The sequence below is a fragment of the Triticum dicoccoides genome, chromosome 4B, assembly GCF_002162155.2.
Source record: "Triticum dicoccoides isolate Atlit2015 ecotype Zavitan chromosome 4B, WEW_v2.0, whole genome shotgun sequence".
Taxonomy (NCBI): Eukaryota; Viridiplantae; Streptophyta; class Magnoliopsida; order Poales; family Poaceae; genus Triticum; species Triticum dicoccoides.
Genome location: NC_041387.1, coordinates 554,424,052 through 554,443,997, shown reverse-complemented (window position 1 = coordinate 554,443,997; position 19,946 = coordinate 554,424,052).

Sequence of the window (19,946 nt, the reverse complement as noted above, 5' to 3'; positions counted from 1 at the left end):
GTATTCAACCCAAATTTACTGATTCGACACAAGGGGAGCCAAAGAATATTCTCAAGTATTAGCAGTTGAGTTGTCAATTCAACCACACCTGGATAACATAGTATCTGCAGCAAAGTATTTAGTAGCAAAGTAATAGGATAGTAATGGTAACAGTGATAAAAGTAACAGTAAAGTAAATAAGCAAGGCACAACATGTGAAAAGCTCGTAGGCATTGGATCAATGATGGATAATTATGTCGGATGCGATTCCTCATGTAATAGTTATAACATAGGGTGACACAGAACTAGCTCCAGTTCATCAATGTAATGTAGGCATGTATTCCGAATATAGTCATACGTGCTTATGGAAAAGAACTTGCATGGCATCTTTTGTCCTACCCTCCCGTGGCAGCGGGGTCCTAACGGAAACTAAGGGATATTAAGGCCTCCTTTTAATAGAGTACCGGACCATAGCATTAACACATAGTGAATACATTAACTCCTCAAACTACGGTCATCACTGAGAAGTATCCCGATTATTGTCACTTCAAGGTTGTCGGATCATAACACATAATAGGTGACTATAGACTTGCAAGATAGGATCAAGAACTCACATATATTCATGAAAACATAATAGGTTCAGATATGAAATCATGGCACTCGGGCCCTAGTGACAAGCATTAAGCATAGCAAAGTCATAGCAACATCAATCTCAGAACATAGTGGATACTAGGGATCAAACCCTAACAAAACTAACTTGATTACATGGTAAATCTCACCCAACCCGTCACCATCCAGCAAGCCTACAATGGAATTACTCACGCACGGCGTTGAGCATCATGAAATTGGTGATGGAGGATGGTTGATGATCATGACGGTGACGAACCCCCCTCTCCGGAGCCCCGAACGAACTCCAGATCAGCCCTCCCAAGAGAGATTAGGGCTTGGCGGCGGCTCCGTATCGTACAACGCAATGAAACGTTTTTTCTGATTTTTTCTCCGCAAAACCAAATAAGGTGTTTGGAAAACAAGGGAAAATAAGGTGTCTGAAAACAGCGCCAGTCCGGGTTAGTTTCATTCAAATCATGCAAGTTAGAGTCCAAAACAAGGGCAAAAGTGTTTGGAAAAGTAGATACATTGAAGACGTATCAACTCCCCCAAGCTTAAACCTTTGCTTGTCCTCAAGCAATTCAGTTGACAAACTAAAAGTGATAAAGAAAAACTTTTACAAACTCTGTTTGCTCTTTTTGTTGTAAATATGTAAAGCCAGCATTCAAGTTTTCAGCAAAGATTATGAACTAACCATATTCACAATAACACTTAGGTCTCATGTTTACTCATATCAATGACATAATCAACTAGCGAGCAATAATAATAAATCTCGGATGACAACTCTTTCTCAAAACAATCATAATATGATATAACAAGATGGTATCTCGCTAGCCCTTTCTGAGACCGCAAAACATAAATTCAGAGCACCTTTAAAGGTCAAGGACTCACTAAACATTGTAATTCATGGTAAAAGAGATCCAGTCAAGTCATACCCAATATAAACTAATAGTAATGCATGAAAATGACAATGTGCTCTCCACCGGGTGCTTTTTAATAAGAAGATAATGACTCAACATAAAAGTAAATAGATAGGCCCTTCGTAGAGGGAAGCATGGATTTGTAGAGGTGCCAGAGCTCAGTTTTAAAATAGAGATGAATAACATGTTGAGCGGTATACTTTCACTGTCAATGCAACAACTATGAGATCTCGATATCTTCCATGCTACATACATTATAGCGGTTCCCAAACAGAATACTAAAGTTTATACTCCCCCACCACAAACAAGCATCAATCCATGGCTTGCTCGAAACAACGAGTGCCTCCAACTAGCAACAGCCCTGGGGGAGTTTTGTTTAATTATTTCAATTTTCTTTGATCTTTTTGATCATGGGACTAGGCATCCCGGTTACCAGCCAGTTTCTCGTGATGAGGAGCAAAGTCCACTCCTCTTGAGAATAACCTACCTAGCATGGAAGATACAGACAACCCTAGTTGATACATGATCTGCTCGAGCATACAAAACAGAATTTCATTTGAATGTTTGGAGTTTGGCACATACAAATTTACTTGGAACGGCAGGTAAATACCGCATATAGGAAGGTATGGTGGACTCTTATGGAATAACTTTAGGGTTTATGGAGTTTGGATGTACAAGCAGTATTCCCGCTTAGTACAGATGAAGGTTAGCAAAAGACTGGGAAGTGACCAACTGAGAGAGCGACAACAGTCATGGACATGCATTAAAATTTATCAACACTGAGTGCAAGCATGAGTAGGATATAATCCACCAAGAACATATATATCGTGAAGGCTATGTTGATTTGTTTTCAACTACATGGGTGAACATGTGCCAAGTAAAGTCACTCGAATCATTCAAAGGAGGATACCACCCTATAATACTGCATCACAACCATTTTAATAGCATGTTGGCACGCAAGGTAAACCATTATAAGCTCCTAGCTAATTAAGCATGGAATAAGCAACTATAATCTCTAATTGTCATCGCAAATATGTTTATTCATAATAGACCGAATCAGGAATGATGAACTCATCATATTTACAAAAAGAAGAGAGGACAAGTTCATACCAGCTTCTCTCATCTCAATCAGTCCATCATATATCATCATTATTCCCTTACACTTGCACGACCGAACGATGTGTATAATAATAATAGTGCACATGCATTGGACTAAGCTGGAATCTGCAAGCATTCAATTCAAGGGAGAAGACAAGGTGTAAGTGCATCTAGTGCCACCCCTAGTTGGTTTTGGAGTATTGACGACAAAGTTGGTTGAGGGACTAATGCGTTTGTGAGAATTGCAGGATAACACAGGTAGTGTCCCCCATTGATTCGGTTTACCTGCCGGAGATGACCCCTAAAAATGTATGAAGACATTGACGACAATGGTGGTATGTGAAGATATTCACATTGAAGACTATGACATGAGAAGACATTGAGGGAAGACTATGGAGCGCGAAGACTGTGTTGTTTCGTTGTTTCCTTTTCTTCTTTGTTGAGTCATAGGAACCACCGTACTGTTAAGCGGGGTCCAAGTGAACAAAGTCAGCGTGACTGAAGTGATGCTCAACCCAAATCCTATGTCTTTGAGCGAAGACAATGAGAGCAAATCTTATCCAGAGTTGGATGAGTCAGCTTTGCATGTAGCCCAAGTAAAGTTGCCGTGTGTGTTTGAAATCTGACCATTGGGAAACGTGTCAGTTCCTTAGTGACCTAGGGTCATTTCGGACATATTAGGTCGGGTTGCCTTGTGGCTATAAATAGCCCACCCCCTACACCATAAATTGGTGGCTGCTCAGAGTTAGTTCACGGCTTTTGTCGTTTGAGAGCAACCCACCTCGAAGCCTTTGAGAGAGAAATCCTTGCGAGGACAAATCCCAAACACCCAGAGCCAAAGAGTGTTAGGCATCACTGAAGTCTTTCAGTCTGAGTGACCTGAAGACTTATTACACTTGAGGACTGTGTATCCTCCAGCCGGTTAGGCATCGCGTGCTGAGCATCGAAGAGTCATTGTGGATCGCCGGTGAACGAAGTCTGTGAAGGTTCGGAAGTCTACCTTGAAGACTTACCAGAGTGATTGGGCGAGGACTGTGTGTCCTTAGCTCAAGGGGAATAAGGTGAAGTCGTGGTCTTCTGAGTTGAATCTCAGCCTCCCTAACCAGACGTACAGTTGTCAAAGCAACTGGAACTGGTCCAACAAATCCTGTGTCTTCAACAAGTGACTGGTTCTATCCTCTCCCTCCCTTTACTTCGAGTTTGTCTTCGTGAAGTCATTGCCTATTTGTCGTACCTGTTTCACTTCATTGCTTGACTACTATCATTGATTGGCTTCATACTATCTTCCATCCTAGTCCTTACTACCTAGCTGCTATTTTTCTTTGTACTTTCACATTATTGCATACTTGACTATGGCTTGCTTGTTGTAGTTTATCTTCCGCTGCATATAAATTAGGTCATTTCTATTGTTTGTCTTCGAAACTTCCACGTTTTGAAGACTTTGATAAAAATCGCCTATTCACCCCCCCCCTCTAGTCGATAACTAGCACTTTCAATTGGTATCAGAGCAAGGTACTCCCTTGTTCTGTGTGATTCGGTTTAACCACCTGGAGTTTAGCTATGTCGATTGCAGGGATAATCAAAGTCTCCGCTTCTTGCCCCGTGTTCGATGGAACTAAATATCCCTACTGGAAGAATAAGATGTGCATGCATCTTGAAGCCATTGATGTCGACCTCTGGTATGTCGTCAAGAAAGGCGTTCCCAAAACTGGTGAAGGTGTCACCCCTGCTGATGTCAAGAAGTTCATTCAACTGGACACGACTGCAAAGAACATCATCTATGGTCATTTGACCAAAGGACAGTATGGCCGTGTGAGTGCTCTGGAAACGTCAAAGCTAGTCTGGGACTGGCTATCCAAGGTCAACGAAGGCGTCTCAACTCAGAGAGATCAAAGGATTAGTGTTCTTCGCAACCTCTTCAACCGCTTCAAGAGAAACGACAATGAAAATGTCCAGCTCACGTTTGATCGCCTCACCGACATCATAAATGAGCTTTAGGCTCTCGGCGCCACTGAGATTACCAAGCATGAAATCGTCAAGACACTACTGAGATCTCTTGACAGCTCCTTTGACACCCTTGCCCTCATGATACAAGAACGCCTTGACTTCAAGACTCTCGATCCGTCTGATATACTTGAGAGGCTCAACACACATGAGTTCCAGCTTTCTGAGAAAAGATATATCTATGGCCCCAACTATGGCTGAACTCGCGCTTTGAAGGCAAAAGTTGTTTCCTCATCTGAAGAAGAATCTGACTGCGGTTCTGATGATCCTGAAGACATTGGAAAGGAACTTGCTATGCTTGTGAAGAAGTTCCAGAAGTTCACCAAGAAGAAGGGCTTCAGAAAGTCTTCACGATCTAGTTCAAGAAATGATGAAGCTTCCACTCAAGACAACAAGAAGAGAACATGTCACAAGTGCAAGAAGCCTGGGCACTACATCTTTGAGTGTCCACAGTGGGAAAATGAGAAGAAGAAGAAGAAGAAGAAGAAGAAGAGCAAGGAATATGATTCTGATGACAAGAAGAAGAAGAAATCTTCAAAGTCTTCTTCCAAGTCCTCATCAAGGTCTTCATCTCATAAGAAGAGCTTATCTGGCAAGGCTCGTGCTTTTGTTGGCAAGGAAATGGATTCAGAGGAGGAGTCTGCTTCTGAGGAGGCGGAGGTGGAATCTGAAGAGGAGTCCAACCCTGGCGTTGCAAGTCTGGCTCTAGCCACAACCTATGTTGCCAACTCCATCTTCAACACTGAAGACAACGACTTCCACACCAATGCTGATGCTGATGACATGGACGATCCTGCTCCCACCTAGTGCTTCATGGCACGTGGTGCCAAGGTAAAATCACGAGATGCTTACTTCCAAACATCAAGTGAAGATGACTCTGATTGTGAATCCAAACCCAGCTACAAAACTCTTGCTAAAATTGCAACTGAACAACAAAAAGCTATGGAACACATTCAAAAACTGTTAGACAAAAGCGATGACCTGTTGGACGCGGAAATGACACGTTCACTGTCCTTAGTTGAAGACATAAAAAATCTTCATGCTAAGTACCAAGAACTTGAAAATCTTCATGAGAGGCTCTCAACCTCTTATGAAAAGCTTTCCTATGATTATCTTCAAAGGAAGCAAGATCTTGAGAAATTGAAAGCGGCTCATGAAGATCTTCAAAAGGAGAATGAGTCACTTCACACTCCACAGATCAGTTCCGCTCAGGAAGGATTTGAACCACCATGTCTGAAATGCATTGAGCGTGATAACTCTACCTCTGTTGCTGAATGTTCCACTGCTGCTACCGTTGCTTTGTCTTCAACTACTGACGTGGTAACTAACCCCTCTGCTAAGGATACCACTACTATTGCTGATCAAAATGCTAGGTTGAAGACATTGCTTGAAACAGGGATGTATAAAAGTCTGAAAGGACATCAGACACTTTGCGTTGTCCTCAAAAAGCAGATTCTGAACCGAAACCCTAGGAAAGAGGGTGTTGGGTTCAAGAGGAAAATGAATGTTGATGGTTCCTACTGGAAGCCTGAGCAGTATCCCAAAACCACATGGGTTGCTGCAAAGGAACCTTCAGTGGATCCATCCACCTTATCTGGCTTTACTTGTGCTAATCCTATTATCATTGATGAATCCTTTGATGCAAACTATAATCTGTTTAAAAATCAGAATGGTGAAGTGTTTGCCAGGTATATTGGTACTAACTGCAGGAATGGACAACCTATGAAGAAGATCTGGGTTCCCAAAAGCTGTCTTGAGAATCTTCCTTTGAATGTGGTCATGACACCACCTGGGAAGAAGACAAACCCCAGACCTAAGGTGTCATATGGTCCAACGGCTTCATACAGATACATGACTCACCAAAGTCACCCTAACGCCAATGTTTTGCAGGGGAATCATACTCAAACTCATGAATATGAGCGTGTGTCTTCAAACCGCTATGTTCATAGAACTAAGAACTTTTCTGCTTATTCATATGAGTATCATTCATCTCCTGCAAGGCTATTTGCTAGGGCTCCAAAGCCGAAATTCTCACATGCTGGACTTAGACTCATTGCTTCTAAGCCACCCCTGAAGATGTGGGTAGTGAAGAAGAATTAACTTTCTTTTGCAGAATGAGGTCTCTAGCCAGCAATCAAAGGCGTCTGATACTATTGCTGGGGACATAAAACACTATAAGGGACGCATGATAAAATGGTTTTACTATGTATTTCTCATGTGAATCGCTTACCAGTCATACTATGAGTTCTAACCTTGATCTAAGCTGTGATAATCCTTGTGTGCATCAAATGCTTATGCTTCACAACACACTATTTGAAGCCTATCCTCCTAACTACACTGTAGGGTATGACACCTCATGCTTCAGAGTGGACTATGGACAGCGGATGCACTAATCATATGACTGGTGATCGAAGTCTTCTCATGGACTCAACCTTACGTCCATCAGACAAGAGTCACATCACATTTGCTGACACTGGTAAAAGCAAGGTATTGGGTCTAGGTAGAGTTACAATCTCAAAGGATCAACACATGGATAAAGTGATGCTTGTTGAATCCCTTGGGTTCAACTTAATGTCTGTCTCAATGCTTTGTGACTTGAACATGATTGTGCTACTCGGAAAATATCGTTGCCTTGTACTAATGGAATCTGACAAGTCTCTAGTCTTTGAAGGGTATAGGAAAGATGATCTATACATGGTAGATTTCTCAGTGGGTCCACAGCTTGCCATATGTCTTCTTGCAAAAGCGTCAGAATGCTGGCTCTGGCATCGGAGGCTGGGGCCTGCTGGCATGAGAAACTTACACACACTCGTCAAGAAGAAGCATTTCATAGGCATTGACGGTGTCAAGTTCAAGAAGGATCATTTGTGTGGTGCCTGCGAAGCTGGAAAGATGACTAGGGCGAAGCACCCCTCGAAGACAATCATGACGACATCTCAACCCTTCGAGCTATTACACATGGACTTATTTGTCCCTGCTCACTACTCTACCCTCACAACAACAACTTGTCTCTATGGCTTCGTCATTGTTGATGACTACTAAAGATACACATGGGTGCACATAATTCTCTACAAGACTGAAGTGCAAGATGTCTTCAGACGCTTCGCAAATCGAGCCATGAACAATTATGGCGTCAAGATCAAGCATATCAGAAGTGACAACAGCACTGAGTTCAAGAACACCGGACTTGATCTTTATTTGGATACAATGGGAATCACTCATGAGTTTTCTGCTCCATACACACCGCAGCAAAATGGCATTGTAGAGCGCAAGAACAGAACCCTCATTGAGATGGCTCGAACAATGCTCGACGAGTACAAGACACCAAGAAAGTTCTGGCCTGAAGCTATTGATACAACATGTCACATCATCAACCGTGTCTACATCCATAAGCTTCTGAACAAAACATCCTATGAGCTCCTTACTGGCAAGAAGACAAATGTCAGTTACTTCAGAGTATTTGGTGCTAGGTGTTGGATCAAGGATCCCCATCACAAGTCAAAATTTGCACCTAAAGCTCATGAAGGCTTCATGCTCGGTTACGGAAAGGACTCGCACTCTTACAGAGTCTTCAACCTCTACCGCTATAAAATCATTGAAACTGTGGACGTGCGATTTGATGAAACCAATGGTTCACAAAGAGAGCTCCTGCCAAGTACACTAGATGAAGCTCCTCCCAGCGAATCTATCAAGCTGATGGGAACTGGTGAAATCATGCCTTCTGAAGCACAGCCTAAACAAGAACTTATCATTTCTGCACCAAACCAACCTGAAGACAATGCTCAGACCGAAGACAATCCTCCCAATGATGACAATGAGCAGCATGAGCAAGGTCTTCGTCCAGTTCATCCTCATGTTGCAAATGAAGTACAAATTCAGAAGATAATTCATAGCATTAATGCACCTGGTCCACTTACTCACTCAAGAGCAACACAACTAGCAAATTTCTGTGGGCATTTTTCATTTGTGTCAATATCAGAACCCAAGAAAGTTGCTGAAGCCTTTATGGAACCTGAATGGATTCAAGCCATGCAAGAAGAACTTCAACAGTTCAAGCTGAATAATGTTTGGGAACTTGTCAAGCGCCCTGACCCTCCCAAGCATAACATTATTGGCACTAAATGGATATATCGGAACAAGCAAGATGAGCATGGTCAAGTCGTCAGAAACAAAGCACGTCTTGTGTCTCAAGGATATACTCAAGTTGAAGGAATTGACTTCGATGAAACATTTGCTCCTGTAGCTAGGCTTGAAGCTATTCGCATACTGCTAGCCTATGCTAACCACCACAACATCTTATTATATCAAATGGATGTGAAGAGTGCATTCCTCAATGGCAAGATTGAAGAAGAAGTGTACGTTGCTCAACCACCTGGCTTTGAAGATCCAAAACATCCTGATATGGTGTACAAGCTGAACAAAGCACTGTATGGCCACAAACAAGCTCCTCGCGCTTAGTATGATACGATCAAAGACTTCCTGAAGAGAAAAGGCTTCAAAACTGGATCCCCCTATCCCACACTCTTCACGAAGACATATGATGGTGAACTGTTTGTATGCCAAATATATGTGGATGACATTATCTTCGGCTGCACCAACCAGAAGTATAGTGATGAGTTTGGATACATGATGCAAGAGCAATATTAGATGTCCATGATGGGTGAGCTGAAGTTCTTCCTTGGTCTTCAAATTCGTCAGCAAAGGAATGGCATCTTCATATCTCAACAAAAATACCTCAAAGACTGTCTGAACAAGTTTGGAATGCAAGATTGCAAAGGTTACACGACGCCAATGCCAGCCAAACACCATCTTGGTCCCGACGAAAATGGTAAAGAGTTCGATCAAAAGGTATACCGCTCCATGATTGGTTCTTTACTTTACCTATGTGCATCTAGGCCAGATATTATGCTTAGTGTTTGCATGTGTGCTCGATTCCAAGCGGCACCAAAGGAATTGCATCACTTAGCTGTGAAGCAAATTCTTCGATATTTGGCTTACACACCAACACTCGGATTATGGTATCCAAAGGGCTCAAAATTTGATCTGGTTGGATTCTCGGATGCTGATTATGCTGGTGACAAGGTGGATCACAAGTCTACATCAGGCACATGTCACTTTCTGGGACGATCACTTGTCTGTTGGTCTTCAAAGAAGCAAAACTGTGTATCACTCTCAACTGCTGAATCTGAATACATAGCTACTGGATCTTGCTGCGCTCAGCTTCTATGGATGAAGCAAACTCTCAAGGACTATGGCGTCAATCTGAAACAAGTACCTCTATTCTGCGATAACGAAAGCGCCATCAAGATTGCCAACAATCCAGTCCAGCACTCGAAGACAAAGCACATTGAAATTCGTCATCACTTTCTCAGAGATCATGTCATGAAGAAAGATATTGACATCATTCACGTCAACACTGAAGAGCAACTGGCAGATATCTTCACAAAGCCCTTGGATGAGAAAAGGTTTTGCAAGTTACGGTGTGAGCTAAATATCTTGGAATCCTCAAATGTCCTGTGATCAGGCACACATCCTAACACTTATGCATGTTGATGACTTAGATGTGCAACACACGAAGTAAAGTATATCCTCAATCAATGAAGACTTACATTCCGAGTGTGAATACATTAACGTGGAATTTGACTTCGGAGTGCCACAATAATTGTGCGCCGTGTCTGGGTCTAATACTTCCTATACGGTGGGTAACGCCACCACCAAATTTCTTGGTTTGAAGTGTTTCACTCATGGCGTTAATTTTGCAATATCTTCGTATTTGGTTTGTCTTCAACTTTCAACTTATCTTCATGATTTACTTCACTATGTTGATTTGATTGCTTTCTGATATACATACTAGTATTCTGCCCTCTACAGCATTCACTTATAGCTATGTCTTCCTTGTTGAATATTTTGACCTAAATGAATGTGATCGGACCCTAATCTCTCAATGCTTTCTATCTCAAACTCTATCTGTCCAAATCATATGCATTCTATTGAAACTGTCGAATGTCTTCTCTGCATCCTTGTCAGCAGAAGACACAAAGACAAACATTAAGTCTGTTTTAAATGATTCATCCTTATTGTTTGAAATCCGGAGAAGCCGGAACAACCATCCAACAAACTTGGCGGGCGTGGGAACATGGGACAACTCTGAGTATGTTGCATGCTTGCAACGTGTCCCTCAGATGTGAACATGTAGGGGCACCTGCGTAATTGCGCTATGCCGCACACCTACTTATAAATATGTGTCCCCTGCGGTCAAGAAAACCTTCTTCTACCTCTCCACCTCGTCAAAACCCTAGTGCCACCGCTAGCTCTCGACGACGCCGGCGACGAAATGCTTAGCTGCCGCGACTTCTCTGACGCCGTCCTCTCCGCTGCCGCCGTAGGTGTCCTCCGTTGCCAAGTTAAGGTACGATGGATTGAACTGCTCGGTCTCCTATTCATCCCATCTAGCAGTTCTTCGTGTGGTAAATATAACTCTATTTTTACCACCTTTTTGATCCTCGATGATTCATCCTATTTGCCAAAATTGGTTTCTGTCTATACAATGTTAGATCTATTCTGTCTGCATCTCATACTGCCTAGCATATTCACTTAAGCTTCATACCTAGTTAGATTCCTCACTTGTACTTATTCACGGATTCGTACAAATCTGGAACCAACTCTCAACATATAAGTGAATGTCTTTGCAACATGACGTCAATGTCTTCAAACTGATTTATCTTCAAAATATTCTGAGAATGCATATGACCTCTTCCCCTTCCCTCGCATCTCTAATGCTGTCACAGGTACATGTCCGTGGGAGAATCCCTTGGTTCTCATAGTCTGCATTCGTTTGCAGAATTCTTACAGCAACACATTAACTCTCCCGAAGCCAGTTCCTGTTTGTCCAGAAAGCGAAAGCCTTTGAAGCCTTTGAATGTATTGAAGCCATTCAGTTTGAAGTTCATGGCTGCAGAGAAATCAGTAAGGAAGGGTGGAAGACAACGTCCAGGGGGGACATCAAAAGATTTGCCTGATGACCTCGCAGAAATTTACGAGATAGATCCTGAAGAGGATTACAATCAGTGCAAGACACGAATCCAATGGATTCGACGATATTGGGCTGAACAATGGTTCAAGTACAAGTTCGTGACCCAGGAGTACGCTAAGAAGAATGCTATCAAAAGTCCTTGGGGTGATATTCTCTATCGAGGCCTTCCACCCAAGAACAGAGCTGAAGCTATTGCACAAGATTTCTATCCTTGTATGGTCCGTGGACCACAGCCTGAAAATGCCGACCCATCATCATTGCTCTGGTGTCGTGACGATAATCTCTTCAAGCGCAACTTCCAGCACGCAAAGGCATCAGCAAGGAAAACAAGAAGTCATGGGGATTAGACTTCAACCCTGGTCCCTCTGCTCCCTATGCTGACGGCTCACGTGATGCAGAACCCTATGTCATCGGCCCCTTTTCGAACCTTGATGGCCTCATCACATACATCTTGGTCCAAGGTGCCAGGGTGGATCATTCTGATAATGATGCTGACACTGATGAAGCCCTAGCTCCTCCTCCAAAGCCGCAAAAGCTAAAGAAGTCTAAGGCTTCAACATCAGCTGCTCCTCCAAAAGCTTCACGTGCGAAGCCACTGGCCACTGCACCTCCTGAACACAGTGTGCAGTCTGAAGATCTATCCCTCATCTCCAAGAAGACTGAGAAGAAAAAGAAAATCGTCAAGAATACTGATCAGACATTAACTCCTGCTGCCATTCTGCGTGAAGAACACATTGATCTGTCCAGCGATGACGATCTTGCAGATGATGCTCTTGAGCAACTGATCAAGAGCAAGGAAGAAGCAGAAATCTTCAATAATTTGCCTCTCTTTGATGTGGCAATCATCCATAACTTCATTGATGAGTGGTTTGACACCCCAAATCTCAGCTTTGATGATCTGCAACTTCCCATTGGCCTCAGCGTCGCCTTCAATGGCGCCATTGCTTCTGAGCTAGCTCTTGCTCAACGCATTGTTGAACTGAAGCACAAGATCGACTATGAGAAAGCCCAGTTCAAGAAGCATGTGGCCAAGCTCAGTGTGCAAGATGTCAAAAACTTCAAGATCATGCTGCACGAGCTCAAAGAAACTTTTCACAAGAAGCGCGAAGAAGCTCGAGGCTCTCGTGAGCGCATGAAGAGTCTGGCTGACAACTGTGCGCTAGCCTACAATGAGGCTGAGAAGTGCAAGGCTCTTGGTCGTCCTGGTATTGACCCCAGAATGGCTGCAAAGAAGAAGAAGCTATCAACTGTCCAATCTGCTCCTTCATGGCAAGATGAACCTGGCATATTCTTCCAAGCAGCACGACTGGCTCAAAGCCAAAGGTCATGTCAACCGCTTAAGAACTGAAGAAGATGAGGACTGCCGAGGCTGAAGCCAGAAAAAGGAAACACACAGAAGCCTCTGATGCTACTCCCTCCAAGAAGAAGCAAAAAACCAAGAAGAATCGGGCTGCACCCACAGAGCCCCTTATTGTTGAACCTATCTCAATGGTTCGCCCTACATCTGAACATCAAGAATGACGGATGATTGTTCATGAGCCTGCTTCCACAGAGGCTTATGAAGCTAAAGACATTCCAGCAGTTGATCCCATCGCTGCTGAAGACATTGGTCACCATGACAATGTTGAAGATGATGAAGTTCTTCCTCAGATTGAACACAACGTGGTATCATCGCCTGTTCTCACGAACAGCGAAATCATCAGCATTGGTCGTCCTCTGACGCCAATTGCTCAGGATGCATCATGGGCTGATCGCCCACAACCATAAGACTCCCCCAGTACTCCCCAACAACAACAAGTCACACTATCTGTGCAAGTTGAAGAGGATGAGGCCCAGCCAACTCCATCTCCAAAGGAGTCGCCTGTATTACAAAGGCTTCGCAAAGGACCAAGGCCTCAAGTCCCTCTTCCGACCATTCCAGAAGGAGAAGTGCACCATCAAACTGTTGCACGTCAAGTGTTTTCAGAAGCCACTCCAACTGTGAATGTCTCCGTGTCTGAAGCCAAAGCTGCTGAAGACAATCCGGCTGCATCAGCCGACGAAGAACAAGAAGAAGAACGTGTCCCTACTCCCCCCATTACTGAAGAAGTTGTTCCTGAAGTGAACGTGCCAGTGCCAGACCCTCCAGCTTATCAAGTGGAGGTTGAAAATCTTGAGGCTGCCACCACCAACACTAATGAAGCCAATGCCGTAGTCATGGCTGAAGCAAGTGTGGAGCCTGCACCAAGCAACATGCCCGAAGTCAATGCTGCAACTGCTCCTAAAGCTTCTGTTGTGCAGCCTGAAACCACTGTTGTTGCCACTGCTCCTGTTCTGCCACCAAGGCCCCATACAACCATGGCCAGCTAATCACTGTCAGATGACCCGTTCTGGTCCCTTCGCCTAATGTATCTGGACCTCAGTTTGATTATCACATTGAGCATAGGCCTCAGGTCCAGAAACCAAAGCCAAGACTGCCAAGGTTCCCAGGTACTGCCACATCTACAGGGTCCTTCAATGCAAATGGCTTCAAAAGCCACAACACATTCTTTGACAGCTCAAAGAACCCCTACTCAAGGCTAAGAATATCATCTGATCGGTTCTGGAGTCATCAGCAACAAAGCTATTACTCCTGCGTTCTGTATGATCAAGGGCGCATTTTCCCTCATATGCGCCTCGACATTGAAGCCATTGCTGGACTGCCATGCTTAGAAGAAGCACTTGACTGCTTTCGTGATGTAGGTCTGCTCAGCTTTGTGACAGACAAAGAACATTGGAATGAAGAACTTTTGCTTCAATTCTATGCTACCCACCACATTCGCGGCTACAACAGGGATACAAAGACATGGGTTCTCGAGTGGATGACAGGAAATGTTCATCATGAAGCCAAAGCTCTTGACATCATTGAGCTTACAGGCCTATCCACTCCCGGAGAACTGTACGAACCTAATTGTCAACATCACCGCAATGCACTAGAGAGCATCTTCCATAAGCCAGAACCCAACATGAGCCAGATGTTGAGCATGATGAAGCCTCTGCCACATGGCGCTGAATACCCAACGGAGTTCTTTGTTGATGATCTTGAGTATCTGCCTCGCACAATATATCACATCATCAGGCGGACTCTCTGGCCTATCAAAGGGCATTCATCAGCTGCAAAACTTGAAGGAGCCATGAAGACATTGGTCTTTTACATCCTCAATGGCATCAGCTTCAATGCACAAGATTTCTTCCTCCGGCAACTGGCTGCGTCTGGATCTGACCTGTTTGGCCTAAAATTCTATGCTCCATGGGTCATGCACGTCATCAAGCTACACTCTGCTATCAACTATCAGCCCTCTGCTCGCAATCATGTGATCTTTATACCAGAGGTTGATATGTCAGTTGAAGCCATATACCTTGAGCCTGCCAAGAAACCTCTTTGTCTTCAAAATGCTGAACACCAAAGCTTCACTCAGCCTATGGAAGGAGTCCAGGTAGTAACTCGTGTCTATCCAATGGCTGGAAACACTCGCCTACCTCATCGTGCGCCTACTGAAGCTACTGAGAGCACAATTTACCAAAGGCCTAAGAAGCGCTCTCGTGTACTAAATGACCGAGAACTTCTTGTGGCACTGCATCAGAAACAAGACAAGCATCACATTTGGCTCAAGCGACAGATGCAAAGCCTCTTGGTGGACGTAAATCGCATTCGAAATCTTGCCACCAAGAATGCATTTGTCACTCACGAAACCTGTCGGCGATCATGGAAGAGTTTGACGCTGCTCAGTGCTAAAGCAGATCTTCAAAGACGATGGCTTCACTGAAAGATTCAAGTTTGACTCCACTCCTCCATGGAATGTTGTCCTACGACGAACTCCATCCCTTGAAGACTCTGACTATTCTTCCTCCGCTACAACTGTGAATGCCAATGTGATCGATGATGAAGACGATGCTACTTCACCACCCCTACTTCTGCACGCATCGACACTGCACCAAGTTCGTCTGCGCCGCCAAACAACAACGACAACCCTGCTGCTTCACCTACTCCTCATGAGGACGAGTAGATGCTCTATGTCTTCAAACCTTTTTGGTCATTACTGACAAAAGGGGGAGAAGCATATGAGTTTGATAGTCTTCAAGCGGGTTCATATGGGCGGTTGCTTTATATTTTGCCTAGTGTTTACAACTCTTGCTTTTGATACATTTCGTTCTTTGAGTTGTAACACTTAAACTCGATGGTCGTCTGCTACTTATTTGCTCTTTCATGTGCGATGATAACTTCCGCACTTAGATCATTCTGCAGACGTCCATTTTTCATTATGCATGTCATTCTCTTAGTTATATCATTTCATGCATGATGAATTATCTTCATAAGTTGAAGAGGATCTCCACAAGTATAACCTGCCATGTGCATTTTCATTCCAAAAGCAAATTACTTATATGCACATCTTCAGGGGGAGCCCTTGCCACTTATGAAGACAATACCCTATCCTTTACAATTTCACATACTTCATTCCCGTTGAAAACTTCAACCAGTTTGTTATCAATCACCAAAAAGGTGGAGATTGTAAGTGCATCTAGTGCCACCCCTAGTTGGTTTTGGAGTATTGACGACAAAGTTGGTTGAGGGACTAATGCGTTTGTGAGAATTGCAGGATAATGAAGGTAGTGTCCCTCATTGATTAGGTTTACCTACCAGAGATGACCCCTAAAAATGTATGATGACATTGACGACAATGGTGGTATGTGAAGATATTCACATTGAAGACTATGACATGAGAAGACATTGAGTGAAGACTATGGAGCGTGAAGACTGTGTTGTTTCGTTGTTTCCTTTTCTTCTTTGTTGAGTCATAGGAACCACCGTACTGTTAAGTGGGGTCCAAGTGAACAAAGTCAGAGTGACTGAAGTGATGCTCAACCCAAATCCTATGTCTTTGAGCGAAGACAATGAGAGCAAATCTTATCCAGAGCTGGATGAGTCAGCTTTGCTTGTACCCAAGTAAAGTTGCCATGTGTGTTTGAAATCTGACCGTTGGAACACGGGTCAGTTACTTAGTGACCCAGGGTCATTTCGGACATATCAGGTCGGGTTGCCTTGTGCTATAAATAGCCCACCCCCTACACCATAAATTGGTGTCTGCTCAAAGTTAGTTCACGGCTTTTGTCGTTTGAGAGCAACCCACCGCGAAGCCTTTGAGAAAGAAATCCTTGCGAGGACTAAGCCCAAACACCCAGAGCCAAAGAGTGTTAGGCATCACTGAAGTCTTTCTGTCTGAGTGACCTGAAGACTTATTACGCTTGAGGACTGTGTATCCTCCAGCCGGTTAGGCGTCGCGTTCTGAGCATCCAAGAGTCATTGTGGATCGCCGATGAATGAAGTCTGTGAAGGTTCAGAAGTCTACCTTGAAGACTTACCAGAGTGATTGGGAGAGGACTGTGTGTCCTTAGCTCAAGGGGAATAAGGTGAAGACGCGGTCTTCTGAGTTATATCTCAGCCTCCCTAACCAGACGTATAGTTGTCACAGCAACTGGAACTGGTCCAACAAATCCTGTGTCTTCAACAAGTGACTGGTTCTAACCTCTCCATCCCTTTACTTCGAGTTTGTCTTCGTGAAGTCATTGCCTATTTGTCGTACCTGTTTGACTTCATTGCTTGACTACTATCGTTGATTGGCTTCATACTATCTTCCATCCTGACCCTTACTACCTAGCTGCTATTAGTCTTTGTACTTTCACATTATTGCATACTGGACTATGGCTTGCTGGTTGTAGTTTATATTCCGCTGCATATCAATTAGGTCATTTCTATTTTTTGTCTTCGAAACTTCCACGTTTTGATGACTTTGATAAAAATCGCCTATTCACCCCCCCCCCCTCTAGTTGATAACTAGCACTTTCACAAGGTAATATGGACTCTTAGTTGAATTAACAATCATGCATCTAAGAGACACTAAGCAATTTCATTGTGGTCTTCTATTCTCGACCCCCAAAGGAAAGAAAAGTAAATAAAACTATTATACGGGAAAGCTCCCATCAAACAAAAGAAGAATGAGAAATCTTTTTGAGTTTTCTTTTTAATTGCTACTACAAGCATGGAAATTAAACTAACTATTTTTTTGGTTTTCTTAAGGTTTATCGAACACACAAGAAGAAAGCTATAAAAAGAAATTAAACTAATATGGATAGTACAATCAAAGAGTATGAGCACCGACAACTAGAGTGAGTGTGTGAACATGAATGTAATGTCGGTGAGAAATACGTACTCCCCCAAGCTTAGGCTTTTGGCCTAAGTTGGTCTATTACCTGGGATAGCCTGGTTGATATCCGAAGTTATAACTAGGGTCGTACTAAGATGCAGCAGCCAATGCCTCCTGAGCTGCGGCATGTTGGCGAGCTGCCTTCGCTCTCCTCTCGTGTTCGGTTGCCTCCTCCCTGGTTACAACATATCTTCTTTTTGCCTGGTAGTCAAAAAGGGAAGGAGCAGGGAGAGTAACATGGACAGCGCGACGTCTATCAAAGATTAGTCGATACTGGAGGAATTTTTCATTCCTCACAAGAAAACGATGACTGACCATAGTGTCATAATCTAAATAAGCGGGAGGAAACTCCATATCACCCTCACGTGGAGGTATACCAGATAATTAGCAACACGGGTCGCATAAATCCCTCCAAATAAATCTCCAACTAAACCATTATTATGCAACCTACGTGCAACAATCGCCCCCAAGTTGTAATCTCTATTACCTAATACAACACTCTTAAGAACACAAAGATCAGGGACACACATGTGACAGGCTTCATACTTACCATTAATACATCTACCAATGAAGAGAGCAAAATAATGTATAGCAGGAAAATGAATGCTCCCTATGGTAGCTTGTGCTATATCCCTAGATTCTCCCACAGTGATACTAGCTAGAATGTCTTTATATTCAGATTTACGGGGTTCATTAACGTTACCCCACTGTGGGAGTTTGCAAGCAGTTGTAAAATCGTCTAGGTCCATGGTATATGATTGATCATTAATATCAAACATGACATTTTGAGAATTACGCGAAGATGTAAATTTAAACCTTCTCATGAATGAATCAGTTAAATCATAGTACTGAGGACACTTATCTTGCATAAAGTCCTCAAGATCGGCATTACGCACATATGCGTCAAATTCATCCTTGATGCCTGCATTGACCATAAACTCTTCTGACGGCCATTCACAAGGCCGCACATCAGCTTCCCTTGGTGGTTCATTATCTTGCTCACGCATAGCACGCCTGGGTCCTCTCTTTGTTGAGGAACCACCTTGGTACATTTTCCTAGACATATTTCTTCCTCTGAAAATTTTCTGAAATTTTTAGTAACTTCAAAATAAAAGTGAATCAAACTAAAAAGGATTGATAGCAACTACTCCCACAAGTGCCTAGAGCCTATATCATGCATTAGAATTACTTGGGACCTCATAAATTTGACATGCAAGCTCAAGAACAGGGTCACCTAGGTAGCAAAAATTTGCAATGAATAAAGCACTAGAACAAAAACTAATTGGACCATTGGAGGAGTCACATACCAAAGAACAATCTCCCAACCCAATTTTGTGAATGGAGCTTTGAGTAAGGAGATCGAAAATCGCAGCAAAATGAGCTAGAACTCGTGCTTGAGCTGGATGGGGATTTTTTTTGGAGGAAGATGGAGTGTGTGGGTGCAGGAATAAGTAGAGGGGGCCACCATGGGCCCACGAGACAGGGGCGCGCCCAGGGGAGGGGGCGCACCCTCCACCCTCGTGGCCAGGTGCTTGCCCCCCCTGCTATGTTCTCAATGCCTAAAATCCTCAAATATTCCATAAAAATCATACTAAAATTGCAGGGCATTTGGAGAACTTTTATTTTTGGGATATTTTTTTATTGCATGGATAATTCATAAAATAGATAGATAATATTATTTTTGCTTTATTTATTCTAAATAACAGAAAGTAAAAAGAGGGTACAGAAGGTTGTGCCTTCTAGTTTCATCCATCTCATGATCATCAAAAGGAATCCACTAACAAGGTTGATCAAGTCTTGTTAACAAACTCATTCCGAATAACATGGAACCGGAGAAATTTCGAATAACACTAGGTTACCTCAACGGGGATATGAACATCCCCAACAATAAGAATATCATACTTTTTCTTGACAGTAGGAAGAGGAAATTCAAAACCTCCAATAATGATAGTTGGAACTTTTCCAATAGAATTGATGCTATGAACTTGAGGTTGTTTCCTCGGAAAGTGTACCGTGTGCTCATTACCATTAACATGAAAAGTGACATTGCCTTTGTCGCAATCAATAACAGCCCCTGCAGTA